Here is an 18765-nt window from a genome sequence, read left to right on the forward strand (position 1 = left end):
AAAACAAAAACAAAAAATAAAAAAACTCCTGGAACTAATAAGCAAGTATAATAAGGTTGCAGGATACATATAATTATACAAAGCTACTTGCTTCTATATACCAGCAATGAACAACTGGAATTTGAAATTAAAAATACAACACCACTGGGGCACCTGGGTGGCTCAGTGGGTTAAGCCTCTGCCTTCAGCTCAGGTTATGGTCTCAGGGTCCTGGGATCAAGCCCCACATTGTTTCCCCCTCTCTCTCTGCCTGCCTCTCTGCCTACTTGTGATCTCTGTCAAATAAATGAATAAAATCTTTAAAAAAAAAAATACAGGGATGGCTGGGTGGCTCAGTGGGTTAAGCCGCTGCCTTCGGCTCAAGTCATGATCCCAGGGTCCTGGGATTGAGTCCCGCATCGGGCTCCTTGCTTAGCAGGGAGTCTGCTTCTCTCTCCGCCTCTGCCTGCCACTCTGCCTGCTTGTGATCTCTCTCACTCCCTCTCTCTCTCTCTCTCTCTGACAAATAAATAAATAAAATCTTAAAAAAAAAAAAACAAAAACACACACACACAACACCACTTACATTAGTACCAGAGAGAAAGATTAAGAGGGAGGAAGGAGGAGGACTGGCCGACTTAGGTAAAAACCTAACAAAATCTGTACAAGATATTCATCAGGAAAAGGCAAAACTCTGATAAAATAAATCCAAGGAGACCTAAATAAATGGAGAGATAGTTCATATTCATAGGCCAGAAGTTTGTGTAGTTTTTATTGTTGGGTTTTTTTTTGTTTGTTTGTTTAGAGAGAGAGACGGAGCAGAAGGAAGGGTGGAGGTGGGGGCAGAGGGTAAGGGAAAGAGAGAGAGAATCCCAAGCAGGCTCCATGACCAGCATGGAGCCCAACACGGGGCTTGACCCCACAACCTTGAGATCATGACCTGAGCCAAAATCAAAAGTAGGATGCTTAACTGACTGAGCCACCCAGGCACCCCCATGGACCAGAAGATTTAATATTATTGGGATGTCAATTCTTCCAACCTAATCTACAGATCTGATACAATCTCAATCAAAATCATAGCAAATTACACCAAAAAAAACAAATATTCCAATTTAAAAACCAGCAGAGGACCTGAAGAGACATTTTTCCAACGAACACAGCAGATGGTCAACAGACACATGAGGATGCTCAACATCACTCATCATCAGTGAAATGTAAATCAAAACCACAGAGGTACCACCTTATACCTGCCAGAATGGCTGGTATAAAAAAGACAAAAAATAACAAGTATTGCAAAGATGTGGAGGAAAAGAAACCCTCATGCACTGTTGCTGAAAATGCAAATCTGTACAGTCACTGTGGAAAACAGTATAGGGTCAAAAAAATTAAAGATAGTAATACTCCAGTAATTCCGCTACTGAGTATTTACGCAAAGAAAACAGAAACACTAATTTGAAAAGATATATGCACCTCTATGTTTACTGCAGCATTACTTAATATAGCCAAGACATGAAAGCAACCCAAATGTCCACTGACAGATGAATGGATAAAAAAGATATTGTAGGGACGCCTGGGTGGCTCAGTGGGTTAAGCCGCTGCCTTCGGCTCAGGTCATGATCCCAGCATCCTGGGATCGAGTCCCACATCGAGCTCCTTATTCTGTAGGGAGCCTGCTTCCCCTCTGCCTCTGCCTGCCACTCTGTCTGCCTGTGCTCGCTCTCTCTCTCTCTCTGACAAATAAATAAATAAAATCTTAAAAAAAAAAAAAAGATATTGTACACACATATACCTATATGTGTACACAGGAATATTATTCAGCCACTAAAAAGAATAAGATCTAGCCATTTGTAACACTTTACAACCATCCATTACAACATGGATGGACCTAGTATGGCACTATGCTAACTGAAATAGAGGAGATACCATATGATTTCACTTATATGTGGAATCTAAAAATCAAAACATATACACAAAAGCAGAAACAAGTCCATAAATACAGAGAACAAACTGGTAGTTGACAGAAGGGAAGAGGGTGGGAGACACCCAAAATAGGTGAAGGGGAGTGGCACAGGCTTCCAGTTCTGGAACGAGTAAGTCACAGGGATGAATATAGGGAATGTAGTCAATGGTATATAACACTGTAATAGCATTGTATGGTGACAGATGGTAACTACACTTCTCATGAGTATTGCATAAGATATAGAGTTGTCAAATCACTATGTTATACTTCTAAATCCCAATAAGTTATTTCATGGATATCAAAAAAGTGATTCTAAAGTTCATATGGAGAGGCAGAAGACCCAGAAATAACCAGCACAGTATCAACAAACTGACATTTCCCGACTTGAGGACTTACTCTAGAGCTACAGCAATCAAGACAGGCTATTATTGGTACACAAATAGACAAACAGATCAATGGAACAGAGTAAAGAACCCAGAAATAGACGCAAGCAAATATATTCAAGTCTTCTTTTTTTTTTTTTAAAGATTTTATTTATTTATTTGTCAGAGAGAGAGAGAGAGAGAGAGAGAGTGAACACAGGCAGAGTGGCAGGCAGAGGCAGAGGGAAAGCAGGCTCCCTGCCCAGCAAGGAACCTGATGTGGGACTCGATCCCAGGACGCCGGGATCATGACCTGAGCCGAAGGCAGCCGCTTAACCCACTGAGCCACCCAGGCGTCCCTCAAGTCTTCTTTAACAAAAGAGCAAAACTGATTTAATGGAGAAAGGATAGTCTTTTCAACAAATGGTTTTAGAAAACTGGACATCCATATACAAAAACATGAATCCACACACAGACCTTACACCTGGCACAAAAATTAACTCAAAATGGATTGTGGCCCAATAACTGTAAATCTACAAAACATGAAACCATAAAACACAGAACCATAAAACTTTTAGGAAATATAGGAAAAAATCTAGACATACAGGGTTTGGTAATGAGTTTTAGATACAATACCAAAGGCATTATCATGAAAGAAAAATTTAAGTTGGACTTATTAAAATAAAAAACTTCTATTCTATGAAAGACACTATTAAAAGAATGAGAGAAGTTAAGTGTCTGCCTTTGGCAAGGTCATGTCCCAGGATCTTGGGATCAAGTCCCGCATCAGTCTCCTTGCTTAGCAAGGAGCCTGCTTCTCCCTCTGCCTGCTGCTCTAGCTGCTTGTGCTCTCTGACAAATAAATAAATAGAATCGTTAAAAATAAATAAATATATTAATTAAATAAAAATAAATGAATGAGAGAAAATATCTGCAAAGTATATATCTGATAAATGACTTGTATCCAAATTATACAAAGAATTCTTAAAACTAAACAATCAGGAAATAAACAATCCAATTTTAAAATGGGGGAAAATAAATAAATAAAATAAAAATAAAAATGGGCAAATGATCTGAATAGGAACTTCACCAGATGAGATATATAAATGGCAAATAAGCGTATGAAAAGATGAGCAACATCATATGCTATCAAGGAATTGCAAATTAAAACAATGAGAAACCACCAAATACCTATTAAAATGGGTAAAAATCCCAAACACTGACAATACCAAGTGCTGACAAAGATGCAGAGCAAAAGGAGCTCTCATAAGGCTGATAGGAATGCAAAATGTTACAATAACAACTGGTAGTTTCTTACAAAGCTAACTACAGTCTTTTTTCTTTCTTTTTTTAAAGACTCTTTTAAAAAATCTTCTAAAGAGAGCATGAGAGGGGAAAAGGTCAAAGGGAGAGGCAGACTCCCCATAGAGCTGGGAGCCCGATGAGGGACTATCCCTGGACTTGGGGATCATGACCTGAGCCAGAGGCAGTAGCTTAACCAACTAAGCCACCCAGTTGCCCAAAGCTAACTATAGTCTTACCACAATTAGGCTTCATGATACCTAACACAAATAAGTTAAAAACTATGTCTACCCAAAAAGTACACGTGAAGGTTTATAGCAGCTTTATTTATAAATGCCAAAACTTGGAAGCAACCAAGATGCCCTTCAGTAGGTGAATGGATACATAAACTGTGGTACATCCAAAAAATGGAATCTCATTCAGCTATCCACACACACACACACACACACACATACACACACACAAAATAAAAAAGAGGAAACTTAAATGCATATTACTAAGTAAAAGAAGCCCCTCTGGAAGGCTACATACTGCATAATTCCAACTATATGAAATTTGGGAATAAGCAAATCTATAGACAGTAGAACAATCAGTGGTAGCCAAGGCACTGGGGGAGGGAAAAGGGATCAATAAGTGAAGCACCAAGGATGTTTAGTATGATACTGCAATAAAGATGACAGATATTACACATTTGTCACAACACAAAACCTGAACACCAATGTGATCTATGGGTTTTAGTTAATAACAATGTATCAATACTGTTCATCAATTATAACAAAGGTACCACTACAACATAACAGAAGAAACTGCATGTGGGGTTGGAAGACAGGATGGTATATGGAAGATCTTTGTACTTTCTACTCAACTGTTTTTTCTGTAAACATAAAATTGCTCTAGAAAATAAAGTCTAGGGGCGCCTGGGTGGCTCAGTGGGTCAAAGCCTCTGCCTTCGGCTCAGGTCATGATCTCAGGGTCCTGGGATCGAGCCCCGCATCGGGCTCTCTGCTCGACAGGGAGCCTGCTTCCCCCTCTCTCTGCCTGCTGCTCTGCCTATTTGTGATCTCTCCCTCTCTGTAAAATAAATAAATAAAATCTTAAAAAAAAAAAAAAAAGAAAAGAAAAGAAAAAAAAAGTCTAGGGGCTCCTGGGTGGCTCAATGGGTTAAGCCTCTGCCTTTGGCTCAGTTTGTGATCTCAGGGTCCTGGGATAAAGCCCCACATCCGGCTTTCTGCTCAGCAGGGAGCCTGCTTCCCCTCTCTCTCTGCTCTGCCCCTCTGCCTACTTGTAATCTCTCTCTGTGTCAAATAAATAAATAAAATCTTTAAAAAAAATGAAAATAAAGTCTATTAATTAAAAATATACACTGGTACTTGAGAGCAGAGACAGTGCTTTATTAGCCATTATAACCCCAGTCTCTGCAGAGTGAGTGGCATGAAGAAGTGTGTCAGTATCAGACAAATTAAAGGTATAATGCATAAAGGCATTCAAGCACTGAAAACACATATGCACACATCTGGTGGTGGGAGAGACAGAGATACAGTTCAAAAAGACTTTACAAAAGAGGTGATAGTCAAAGGATAGGCATAAATTACAGGAGACCTTTCCAGAGTTGAGAAGGGTGGGAGAACACACAAAGGAGCATCGGAACAAAAGCACAGAAATAGGGAGAGGGTATGTATGTGGATAATGGTAAGAGGGTAAAATCTGGGGAGTTTTTGTTTGGATTTCCTTCTAAAGCCAGCATAAAAGTTGTTTTAGATACCATAACTAAAGAGCTGTATTGAAAACGTGAAAATTGATAACGAGAAATCTCACGGGAAGTGGAGTCCGCCGGCTTAAAGAGAGAGCCTGTATCACTCCATGTCATCACAGACCCCAACAGAAGAATAGTCAACAAAAAGAATCGTTAATTACAGGCCCCAAAAGGGAAAGATGCACATTGCACCTCCTGCAAGAAATCAAATACTATTGGCAATTCCGCCAATGAGAAACCATCATCACCCTGAACTCCTGCTTTTTTTCTTCCTCTCCTTTGTTTGTTAGACTTGTCCATAGTTTTACTGTAGCTTGCATGTCCTGAATTGCAATTCTGTGTTATTCTTTTTTTTTTTAAAGATTTTATTTATTTATTTGACAGACAGAGATCACAAGTAGGCAGAGAGGCAGGCAGAGAGAGAGAGGAAGGGAAGCAGGCTCCCTGCCGAGCAGAGAGCCTGATGCGGGACTCGATCCCAGGACCCTGGGATCATGACCTGAGACGAAGGCAGCGGCTTAACCCACTGAGCCACCCAGGCGCCCGCAATTCTGTGTTATTCTTGAGTAAACTCATTTTTTGCTGTAAAATAACAGTTTTTATTTTTAAGATTTATTTACTTATTTGAAACAGAGAGCACAAGAAGAGAGACAGGGCACATCTCAAGCCAACTCCCTGCCCAGAGCCCAGTCTGGGGCCTGATCTCACAACACTGATACCATGACCTGAACCAAATTCAAGAGACAGCCACTCAACCTACTGAGCCACCCAGGTACCCCGACTGTTTTACTTTTAAGATTAACAACGGTTTAAGAAATTACCTCTTAAATGGTAGTTTTATATATTTGCAACTCTGTTCTAGCATGAATGTTATGGTATGTTTTCATGATTTTTTCTTTTTTTTTTTTAATTCAAACTTTATGATGGCTTTCAGCCAAAAGATTCTACGGTTCTGACCTGAAGATCAGAGATTAGAAATTTGAGGACAATGTTGACCACATCATCATGTCTCTATCCCTTAACAAACAACTGTCCCCAGTAGGAGAAAAACTAGGAAAATGTATGTACAAATTAAAATAAATCTAGCTCCAACGTTAGGAAATGTACTTCAGAAGATTAGTTAGGAATATCACGTATTCCTCTGAAGAATTACACACTATTCCTACATATAATACATATATTCAATTTTTTTGTTACAAGAAATGAATACGACATGAAAATAACAAACTTTATCAAGGAATCATCAATACCATACCCAACAAAAATTGGATTTTAATACCAAAATCCCAGAAAGCTAGAAAATATCATTCTAAGTATTGAATTCACATTTTTACTAATTTCCTTGCCATCTCTCCAGGAAAACTAAGGAGGGAAAAAAAAAGAGGTGTGAAAAAAGTGATCAATGTAACCGAAGTATAGCTTCTCATAAATAAAGCAAGCATTTGGAGAAACAAACTCTGTGTTGCCAAAGTAAACTATATGATTAAATATTGCTAAGAAAGAAAATGTCAAACATAGTAAGGACAATTCTTTGGATCTCCAGCCAGGAAAATAAGTCTCAACCTTCCACTCAAGTCATGACTAGTCCTCTATATTCTCTTGCAATTTCACACTCAGCAGTATTAAAAGGGAAAATTTTTCAGAATGGAGATTCCCACATGGAGTCTCAATTTAATAACAGATTACACAACTGTCACCAGAAACACAAAGCACAGCAATGTAATGGGCTACTAGGACAAGTATAAATAAAGAGCAGAGACCAACTTCTTCTCGCCCAGCCAGTGACTTACAAGGCTGCCAGTTATTAGTGCCTCCACACTTACCCTGAGAAGCACAATCTTTTCTGAAAGCTAGTACTCCATATTTTACTTTTACATTGATCAAAAATGTATAACCACAAAGTAAAACAATGTGGGGCAGCTTTTCACCAATCATGTTCATAAAGGTGAAGAAAAAAATAACGCTGTGCTCTAGGAAGCTCAGGACATAGGCAATCCCACACACTTTGGTGGGATGTCAATTGGTACAACCTGTCATCTGAAGGCAGATTTGGCTGTACTCAAAAAATAAAGGGGACATAAAAATGTCCACATCGGTCGTGTATGTTCCACTTCTGATAACATATGATAAGCCCAACATGGGTCATAAGTAGGGGGTTATTCACCTCTCAGTCTTTAGGGCAATGAAGAAGGGCCGAGGGTGCCCACAGCCCCCTAGTGCCACCTGCATCAGGGAGCAGCCAGGTACTTCAACTCCAGGGTGCCGTTGTTATAAAAAAAGATTCAGAACATCATGACTGACATTGAACGTACACATTGAACACATACACTGAACATACACATTGAATATATATATATATATCACCTGCTCAATAAAAACAATATTACATATGAAACCTTTAAACACAGAATAAAAGGAACTTACTGTGAACCAAGCACTGGCCTTTACAACGTAATGATAGCAACAACCCTATGGTGCTAATTATTATGCCCATTTTCCAGATAAAATGAAGATGTAAACCAACAAATTCTAGGGATGGATATTCAGATTTGCCTGTGTGTTGCAAATGTTTTAAAATTTTTTATTTACCGGATGCATCAACATCTCCACAAACAGACCATGAAGACCTGACCAGACAACCAGGCACAAATTCCCCTACTTGTCCTCTCCTGACTGTGAACTAGTGATATTCAAATGCACCAATGAAATCCCCTCCTGTCTCTGGCTTGTGTACTCCACCCTGCTCCCCTGAAGACCCCTGCATGTTCTGCTGTGCCCCAGAGGCCCGAGGAGGTAAGGAAATCTTTCACTTTCGTGGGCCTCTCCAGTGTTATTCCTTAACCATGCCCAATATATCATCCAAAAACCCACTTTCAAATAACATAACTATTCTTTACAACGCAGTATGATCTCCATGATTACTCTACAGAAAATACTCTCAATGAACAGTTTGAAAGGAAGTTATCAATGGATTGAGACATTGATATCAAATGAGTAGGATTTGCATGATTTTTTGCTTTGGAGGCAAGGAGTTGGGTTTGTTTGGTATTTATTTGACTGTGTTTCTGATTTTTCAGGAATGAATAACATTTGTTCTTGTAATTAAAAAAGTTAAAGAACTTCAACTTTAATCAAAAGCAAAGCAGGAATTAAAAATAGAAGGACCTAATAAGACAAGAACTCAACTTACCTGGAAATAAGAAGGATGAAGAAGATAGGACTACTCTAATTTGGGGCATGAAAGAAGAAAATTAGCATTCTTAATTCCACCCTCTAAAAACATGATTACGATACCAACATCCAAACAAAAATTCTTTATAGCTCCAGCTCAGTTCGAAATATAATTTCTAAACCATAGGCCTGTGCAAAGGAACCATAAATCTTAATTAGCACTGAGAAAATTTCCACAAGCACAGATACCGATGGCTTTTAGAGAATTGAGTTCTGTGACTGTGAATAAGGAACACTCCTAAGATCAAATGTACAATAAATGGTAGTGTAAAAATGTACACAAGGAAAAGAAGTCCAAGAGAACAAGGGTTTCTGCTTCTCCTCTACCTTAAATTTTTCTTTACTTGATTTTGGTTTTGCTTTATTGGAATTTTTTTTTTTAAGATTTTATTTATTTATTAGACAGAGAGATCACAAGCAGGCAGAGAGGCAGGCAGAGAGAGAGGAGGAAGCAGGCTCCCCGCTGAGCAGAGAGCCCGATGCGGGGCTCGATCCCAGGACTCTGAGATCATGACCTGAGCCGAAGGCAGCAGCTTAACCCACTGAGCCACCCAGGCGCCCCTGGAATTTTTTTATTATAAAGTATATCCTCATTTTAACATATCAATTGAAAAGAAAATTTAATAATTCCCCTTCCCTGAAAATCCCATCCCTGAGGTAACCAAATCAATCAATGACCTATGCTCAAATATTATGACTGTCCTTCTCCTTTCTGTTTTCAAACCTGGATCATGCTACACTCTTAAGAAATAATGCACATCCTTCCAGTTTACTATGTGTAGCTCTAACAATGTTAAATTACCTTAATCATATTCCATATAATAGAGGAACCATAATACATGCAACGTGTCCCATTAAGGTTTAAAATTTGTTTGTTTCCAGTATTGTTGCTTGACAAACATAATTGGAATAAATATCCCTGTAAATATGACCTCACATATTTTGTTGTTGTATTTTTGAGGTTTGGAGGTTTTAGCTTCCATAGCGGAAGTTCCTAAATTGGGTTGCTAAACCAAAGGGTAAGCATGTTTATTTTTTTTAAATATCTTATTTATTCATGAGAGACAGAGAGAGAGCATAAGCACGCAGAGGCAGAGGGAGAAGCAGGCTCCCCGAGGAGCAGGGAGCCCTATGCAGGGCTCCATCCCAGCACCCTGGGGTCTTGACCTGAGCCGAAGGCAGACGCTTAACCTTATGTGAGCCACCCGATGCTCTAAGCATGTTTTATTTTAGCAGATAAATAGTATACCTAGCTCCTCTCATCCTCCCCACAAAAAGCTGTATAACTGACACCCAAATCAGCAGCACTCAGAAGGGCCCATATCCTCAACACCCTAAAGAGGACTTTTTTTGGCCCATCTAGTAGGTAAAGTGCAATCAAACAGGAAGTAGTCCTTTTAATCTCTTAAGGCTTGTGAATTTAACATCTTTTCATATGTATATTAGCCAGCTGCTTTTCCTTTTTTTTTTTTAAAGGGGGGGAGAGAGAGAGAGAGAATCTTTTTTTTTTTTTGCCTTTTGCTTTCTTTTTATTACTCAAAAAAGCTTCATTTTTTTATTTAGCTTCCTGACTCTGTGCTTGTGCCTTCAACATTTTCACAACAACTTTCTGCTCCTCAATAAGAAGAGCACACTTGATCCTGTCAAGAACACACATGGAGCCACCATAGGTCCTGCTGACGTGTTTTCTCATTTTCAGACAACCTCATAAGGACTTGAGTTCTCCCAGCACAACTCCTCTTCAAAGTCGGCCTAGGCACACACCACATGCAGATTTTGGTGTTTTCCCAACCTCTTTGGTATAAAGGTAAATGATCCTATTACCAGGGACTCAAGACAGCCTATTTTTATTAGAGGCTATATTATAGGACAGCCTACTGCGGAATGTCGAACACTGGACCATTGTGAACAACTAAGGACACAGTCCCCAGAAGCTGCAGAGAGAGAAAATCAGATGTGGGCTTGATCTCATGACCCTGAGATCATGACCTGAGCCAACATCACAGATTTTAGCTGCTACCTATCATAAGCAAGAAAGAAAGACTAGTAGCTTTATTTTATCATCAGCTAATTATATCAATAATCTATATTTTTAAAAATCACTTTTAGAGGCACCTGGGTGGCTCAGTCGTTAAGTGTCTGCCTTCAGCTCAAGTCATAGTCCCAGGATCCTGGGATTGAGCCCCACATCAGGCTTCCTGCCTTGCGGGAGGCCTGCTTCTCCCTCTCTCACTCCCCGTACTTGTGTTCCCTCTCTCACTGTCTGTCTCTCTGTCAAATAAATAAATAAAATCTTTTTTTTAAAAAATCACTTTTATAAAGGGGGTGCATATGTGTAGGGCAGAACTGAAAGTATTTGTACCTCATTACATAAGAAGGGGAGAAAGGTCTCATTAATGACTCAGATTTCTAATTTAAGCAACGATCACAAACAAATAAAAGGCTTCTTCAGGAATCCCTGTACATTAGGCATTTACTCAGCCTTCCAGAGTCTTCATCAGTGTCTGGGCAAACCTACAGCTTAGAATTAGTGAGCTAGGAGGTTCTGCAGAACAGCATGTACTAATTTTTTTTTTAAGATTTTATTTATTTATTTGACACAGAGAGAGAGATCACAAGTAGGCAGCGAGGCAGGCAGAGAGAGAGAAGCAGGCTCCCTGCCGAGCAGAGAGCCCCATGTGGGGCTTGATCCCAGGACCCTGGGATCATGACCTGAGCCAAAGGCAGAGGCTTTAACCCACTGAGCCACCCAGGCACCCCCAGTATGTACTAATTTTGATGGAAAGCCTCACCACAGTCTGGATTTCAGAACATGGAGAATGTTTAAGGGAGAGACATCTTACCAGTTAAGAGGACATTCTGTAGAAGTGACGTGATCTGACCAAGCACATCTACAATGAATAATAGACTAAAACCAAATTTCCCAACATAGAGGGCAATTCATTACACTGACTCTTCAAACACCTGGAGAATTTCAGGCTGGTAAGTACCACATACTGAGGGACTCAACGAGACTTCAGTAGATCTCCACACCAATCAAAGCCACACCATTTCATACTCAGTACCAGCTTTGCAATCTAACCAGACTTTGCAAAACGCAGCATGGAGCGCCAAGATTTTAATTATTCTGTATATACCTGTTCTGTGGGACCAGCTAAAATAGCAGCTTCCGGGCACACCTAATGCTTTAATTAAAAATTGCCAAAATTGGGGCGACTGGGTAGCTCAGTCCTTAAGCAGCTGTCTTCAGCTCAGGTCATGATCCTGGGATCCTGGGATCCTGGGATGGAGCCCCACATCATGCTCCCTGCTCTCGGGAAGCCTGCTTTTCCCTCTCCTACTCCCCCTGCTTGTGTTCCCTCTCTGTCACATAAATAAATAAAATCTTCCAAAAAAGAAAAAAAGTTGCCAAAATCTCAGAGACGCTAAAAATCTCAAATTTCTTTTTTTTTTTTTAATATTTTATTTATTTATTTGACAGACAGAGGTCACATGTAGAAAGAGAGGCAGGCAGGGGCGGGAGGGAAGCAGGCTCCCCGCCGAGCAGAGAGCCCGATCCCAAGACCCCGGGATCATGACCCGAGCCGAAGGCAGAGGCTCAACCCACTGAGCCACCCAGGCGCCCCAAAAATCTCAAATTTCTTAAGAGATCAAGTTTAAAGTACCAAACCATCACTGAGATATTATTTGCTATAAGTTATCATATTTGCCAGGACGCTAAGTTTGTTCAATGGCAAGCTATCATAATGAAAAGCAACACATTGAAAAAAGCTAATAGGTTAGAGAAAAAAAAAAAAACAAAAAAACAATATGTTCACATAGCACTAAGCAATTTGAATTAAATAAATTACCTAATCTCATAATTTGATCCTTACAACTCCTAGGTGGATAAGGTCGGCATTATCATTAACCCCATTTTGTAGATGACAAAACTCAATTGCAAGACAGCTCAAAATCACACTTACAAATCTCATTTTCACGTATCCCAAGACTGAGCTTGTTTCCCTTCTATTGGTTACCAATGCTTCCCCTTTCTTACTCTTTTATTTATATTGCTGAGAAAGACAAAACAGCATTAAAAACAATTCTTGGTTGTCAACATTTTATTACATGGCACTGCAGATGAAATTCTTACACAAGAACTAGGCCTTCCTCTGCATATTCCTGGTAAACCTGAAACTCTCGTCTGCACACCACTCACAAACATTTGGACACTGGGAGCACCAAGGATGTAATCAATTTCTCTCCAGTTTCTATACCTATCATTAAAATAATTGGGTGTCCTTCTTGTCTTAGCAGAGTTTGCCTACCGAATTCCAGCAGCGCCTTCACAGGAGTGATAGATGAACACTTTGGAAGGCTGATCATATTGAGCTGAATTTAAAACGATATGACTTCTTTAAACAGTCAGGATAGTTGTTAGAAAACCCTACGACACGTGCAAAACATAAGACTGGCCATTTTATATAACTCTCTTTCAGAAATATCACCAGTAGTGAATAGAAAGGTGAGGTAAACTAAAAAGCAACCTATTCAAAATGATGATCAAAGCAGAGGTCAACATGATACACAGCCAAGAGCCTCAGATGGGCTCTAGAAGCAGGAGAAAGTAAAGAAAAGGATTCTACCCAGAATCCTATTCCTCCAGAAGGAATGAAAGCCTACCAACCCACTTTGGGCTTCTGAACTCCAGAACTGCAACGGAATAAATCTACACTGTATTAAGCCATCCCACCCCACCAGAAAAGAGATCTACCATACTTCAAATTTAACCTGGAAAACAAATATGACAATAGGAGATATGTCTGTTAAAAAAAAAAAAAAAAAATCGCATGTCAATCCTTTGGAAAAATAATCCATAAAGAATGATAAGGCCATGGGGCACCTGAGTGGCTCAGTGGGTTAAGCCGCTGCCTTCGGCTCAGGTCATGATCTCAGAATCCTGGGATGGAGCCCCGCATCGGGCTCTGCTCGGCGGGAGCCTGCTTCCTCCTCTCTCTCTGCCTGCCTCTCTGCCTGCTTGTGGTCTCTCTCTGTCAAATAAATAAATAAAATCTTTAAAAAAAAAAAAAAAAGAATGATAAGGCCAGCTTATCATTTTAGAATTAAACATTTAGTAGATGACATTCTAATTTTGTAAAAACTGTACCATATGATACATCAGTCTCTACTATCCAAAATACAAAATTTAAAAGGAACTTAATTTTTAAATTATACCAAGTGTACCATATTATAAATTTTATTACAGAAAAAAAAAAAGTTGCTCTCTGTGAGAAACTTTACTTGAAACTTCAGAAACCAATCCAAATTTTATTTCATTTGGAAAACCCATCGGCATCCAGTGGCATGACAGCAGGGCCTCTCTGGTCAAGCCTAGTGGTAACAGAGATCACAGAAAAGGTATTCAAATTCTATCAAATACTGTTTTCTTCTGTTTTTAACTTCACTATGAGCCACCCGTAATGGTTCATAGCACATTATCATTTCTCTTTATTTAGATCGGTTCCTTTTTCTCTCCATAGCCTACCCCCATGAGCTGGGTCCTACAGGCAGTCATTGTAATGCACTTAATGAGCATTTTATGTAAGTGTTCTTGCAAGATGTGTACTGTGCAATGCTTATGAATATTTAATTCATATGAACAATATACCTCTCACTCTTGCATTTTTCACCAAGCACTCTTCTTAGAATCCTTCCATGTTGCTTTTATCTAATCTGTTGCCTCTAATGGCTGCAGACAACCCCATGCTGTGCATCCAGGGCTCTCCCTCTCCCTTTCCCAGGGGTCTCCCAGTTACCTCCCATTTCCCACCACCAGTCACCCAGCGAAAAACCTGGGACGTGTTCTCTCGGGGACCTACCGGACACATGCCAGTGTCCACCTGTAGTAATGAAACGGTAGAGAGTAAGCAGCTAATTGGCTTAAGTCATGCCAGATGCTTTCCCGAACACCTGCCCCAGTCCCAGCTGCCACTAGCAACACGCAAGGCTTCCCCATCTATTGCCCCCTTCCCTCATTTGCTCTGCTACTCGGAGCAAGTCCTCCTCTGAACCTTCCCTTTCTTTTCCCTAAAATGACACTATTTACTCCCACTGCCTATCCTGGTTGTTGAGAAACAAATTTAAAGAAAGAACATGAAAGTCCTTTAAAAAGATAAACAGCAGGGCTGCCTGGGTGGCTCAGTGGGTTAAGCCTCTGCCTTCAGCTCAGGTCATGATCCCAGGGTCCTGGGATCGAGTCCCGTATCAGGCTCTCTGCTAGGCAGGGAGCCTGCTTCCTCCTCCCTCTCTCTCTCTCTCTCCCTCTCTGCCTACTTGTGATCTCTATCTGTGAAATAAAATCTTTAAAAAAAAAAAAAAAAGATAAACAGCAGTTTACAATGTCAGCAATTACTGTTGTGATTTTTGTTCTTATGACTATTTCTAATTAGTGTGCTCCCCAATGCCCCTCCCCATCCTGCCAAATAGGAGGTGATAAGTAAAAAAACTTGAAGCTTGGGAAATGAAGCTTTCTCATAGATACCTAAACATTCAGGGAGACTAAAACAGTATGCAGAAAATGCTTTTTCATCTTTATTTATTCATCTATGCATTCATTTGATTCAACATTTTACTAAGGACTATGTACCTAGCACTCCACTAGCAATAAAATACAGAAATTTATACAGCAAATATGCATGTCGTACATGAGCAAATTTTCCATCTATAAGGCATAGATTTCTGTACATAAATTTTACCCCTAGATAGGAATACTTCAAAGACGGTAGCTTCTGATATCACAGGATAACACGTCCTACTTATTGAGCACCTACTGTATCAATATGTCACACATATTCCCCAATGACTGAGAATAATCCTGCCAGGTAGATGTTACTGCTCTAGCCTTCATATAAGGAAACGGACACAGTTAAGTGATTTGCCCAAAAGAGCAATTAAATGGAAGAGCCAGAAAACCTCAGCATGTTACTCCAATGTCCTTTTTCCTCTCCACCTCATTTCCTCCTCCTAAAAGATATGTTCAAAAATATTCTTAGTAGAGAGTAGACTACTGAAGCTATTATAAGGATATGAACAAAATACCATAGAAATTACAAATACAAAATTATAAACATGCAGACACAGTTCAACAATAAACATTACCATTTATTTAAAAATTATTAAATTTAATTTAATAATTTTTTATTTATATTTATTTTAATAATTATTAAATAAATTATATTAAAGTGTGTTGTGGGCACTACTTATAATCCTTATTAAAAACATTGCAAAGGAGGTATCTCCATCTCTTTCAAAGGTGTAGAACTGAAATTTGGCTTACCAAGGTCATGCATTTGCTAGTAAGTAAAACTGAGACTAAAACACAGGTCTTTTTTAACTCCAAAACCATGTTGTGTTGTTGTTTTTTTTTTTTTTTAACCATAAGTGAGCACTTCTTGAAGGGTACTAGAAGTGTTCTAAAATTGGATCGTGGCAATGATTTTCTGACTCTGTAAACATATTAAAAGTTATTGAATTGTATACATTTAATGAGTGAATTTTATGTATATAAATTATATCTCAATGAAGTTATTAAACTTATGGTTTTCTCTTTGTAACTATGCTTGCTTTTACGAGCTTATAAAATTTTACTTCACATCAATTTTTTCTCAATATGCACCTAGTTAAAATCATATTTTCAAAAATTCTTGTATTAAACACGCCAAACAAACAATTTCTGTGTACTTTCCCCTTCTCTCCCCTTCTGATTTGAGATCAATCCTTCCCTAGGATGTGAAATAAGACACGAGTGGTTTCTTGTTCAATTATATACCACCTTTTGACTCCACAGTCTTATTCCTAGGTATTTAACCTCATTCACACATATACAAAAAGGGTGGAGGGAGATATATATGTGTCAACAGAGATACATACAAAAATGTTTATAGCACCTTTATCCATACTAGCCAAAAGCTGAAAACAATGCAAACATCTGATGAACAGATGAACAATTTGTGGTACATTCTATACAATGAAATACCACTCAGCAATAAAAAAAGGAATAATCTACTAATAGCGACAACAGCAAGGATATCAAAAACCATTCCACTAAGGGAAAGAGACCAGGTACGAAGGAAAACAAAATGAATCCACGGTGAAGGAAATCAGAGCAGCATTTGCCTGGAAGATAGGAGTGAGTCTAACTAGGAAAGAACACAAGCAAACCCAGGATGATAATAAATATTTTGTCGTGACGGGGCATATCATTCGGACACTTCACTGTACACTTAATTATAGTGAATTTTAGATCTCAAATTATAAATCATATCTCAATAAATGTGATTAATAAACATGCACGCACACCAACACATACACAAGAGGAAGAAAAATCTATTGGGCTGAACTTGACTTCCAAAGACACAAAGTCTTCAAAATCCTGTTTCACCATTCTAACATCTAATAATCCAGTTACAGACCTCAGTTCTCTCTTCTAATTCAAATATCTGAGGATCCACTTAGTAATTACTTTGTTCTCAATGGGAAACAGAGAGCTGATCAACCAATCTCAGTACAAAAGCCCTTTCTTTACTTACAAATTCTATGACACCCTAGAGAATAAAAACTAGTTCTCATTCATCCATGTGTCCGCATGTGTGCCTAGGCCAAATACATTATAGATAAACAAACCATTGATTCAACCTAAAAAATGCAGCGCATTTCACTGCCTGTAAATGGTGTGCTGCAACCAGCCAATACTAGCTTCAATACACGTCTTCCCACCTCCCTGTTCACTTCCCACTAGCAGCTTTAAATCAGTCCTGATGGAAGTACTCGGTGCTATTGTAAGTAACATATATTTGGTCTTTGACCCTATTTCTGGCGTGAAGCTCCTAAAAACCCTTAGAATTTCCTAAGCGATAAGAGAAGGAAGGGTGTCTTGTTATGTTAATGAGGTGACTTTCAGAAAGCTCCTAACGCTGGGGACTGGCTGGCAGTGAAGTCAACTGTGAGATTAGAGGGTTGGAACGTTCAACCCCACCCTCCACCCGCCAGACCCCTCCCCGGCCTCCAGGGAGGAGAAAGGTACTGGAAGTAGAATCATTTAACCACCCGCCAATGACTTAATCAATCATGCCTGTGAAATGAGGCCTCCTTTCAAACCCAAAGAGAGAAAGGTTCCGGATTGGTGAACACATAGAGATGTGGTAAGAGTGGCACCCAGAGAGAGCCTGGAAGCTCTGAGCCCTCTCCCTAACATTTGAAGAATTATTTTAACATTAGGAATGCCAAAATGTGAGGGGGGGAAATGCTTCTGAGAAATAAAGAAATGTATCACTTGATTACTAATCATCTATACCTCTCTCCTAGAATTCAATTTTTTTTTAAATCATAGGCTAATTGATCTGGAATGAACCTTAGAAACTGTTTATATTCCCACTCTCTCTTTCCAGGAGAGAAAGCAAAGCCCAAGAAGTGGTAAGATTCTGAGGTTACAACAAGAGTATGGGGGGACCAGAGTGGGGACTTCAGTCATGGCCTCCTGATTTCATCATCATCATCGCCTGCTCACTGCTCAAGCAGACAGGGGTTCCAATCCAGTTGCAGCCCTTACCCAACTACAACGTGCATAGCCTTCCTGAGAAGCCATGAAAGCTCAGTTTCTTTGTGTATAAAATGGGGTCCTATGGTTCATTTGGAAGTAGACAGTTCCACCATGAGAGGCACAAGAAATCATGGCTGTTATTATTAAAGATGGATATATCTTCTCTGTCCCACTGGACTATGAACTTTTTTTCAAGTAGGCTCCTTCCCCAACAGGGAGCCCCACCAGGGGCTTGAACTCACAGTCCTGAGATCAAGACCTGAGCGCAGATCAAGAGTCAGACACTTAACTGACTAAGCCACCCAGACGCCCGGCTTATGAACTTTTTTATGTATAAGGATATTTATTTGCAGCATTGGCTATAGAGCTCAAAACACTGGAAGCAAGGTAAATGTTTATTAATAGGGAAAACAGGAAATAAATTATGGTCTCCCCACACTGTGAATATTAGGCAGCCATTAACAAAAATAAATTAGAGCACCTTTCCAGACAGTTTCATCCTGAGGCATTCTTCAGTGGAGAAACTAGGAAGTATAAGAAGTCTCTATGTTCCTGATGCACCTCTCCTAAAATTCTTAGGTGCTTTTGTCTACATTTT

General features: G+C 39.4%; 1 protein-coding gene and 1 pseudogene across 1 annotated transcript in view; both read right to left on the bottom strand.

The window, feature by feature from the left end:
* ANK3 (ankyrin 3) overlaps window positions 1–18765 on the bottom strand; it is a 675546-nt gene that overhangs the window by 650969 nt on the left and 5812 nt on the right. The gene's annotated exons all lie outside the window — the stretch shown is intronic.
* LOC125085288 (60S ribosomal protein L34-like) lies at window positions 10088–10511 on the bottom strand (annotated as a pseudogene).

The sequence above is a fragment of the Lutra lutra genome, chromosome 14 (genome assembly GCF_902655055.1).
Source record: "Lutra lutra chromosome 14, mLutLut1.2, whole genome shotgun sequence".
Taxonomy (NCBI): domain Eukaryota; kingdom Metazoa; phylum Chordata; class Mammalia; order Carnivora; family Mustelidae; genus Lutra; species Lutra lutra.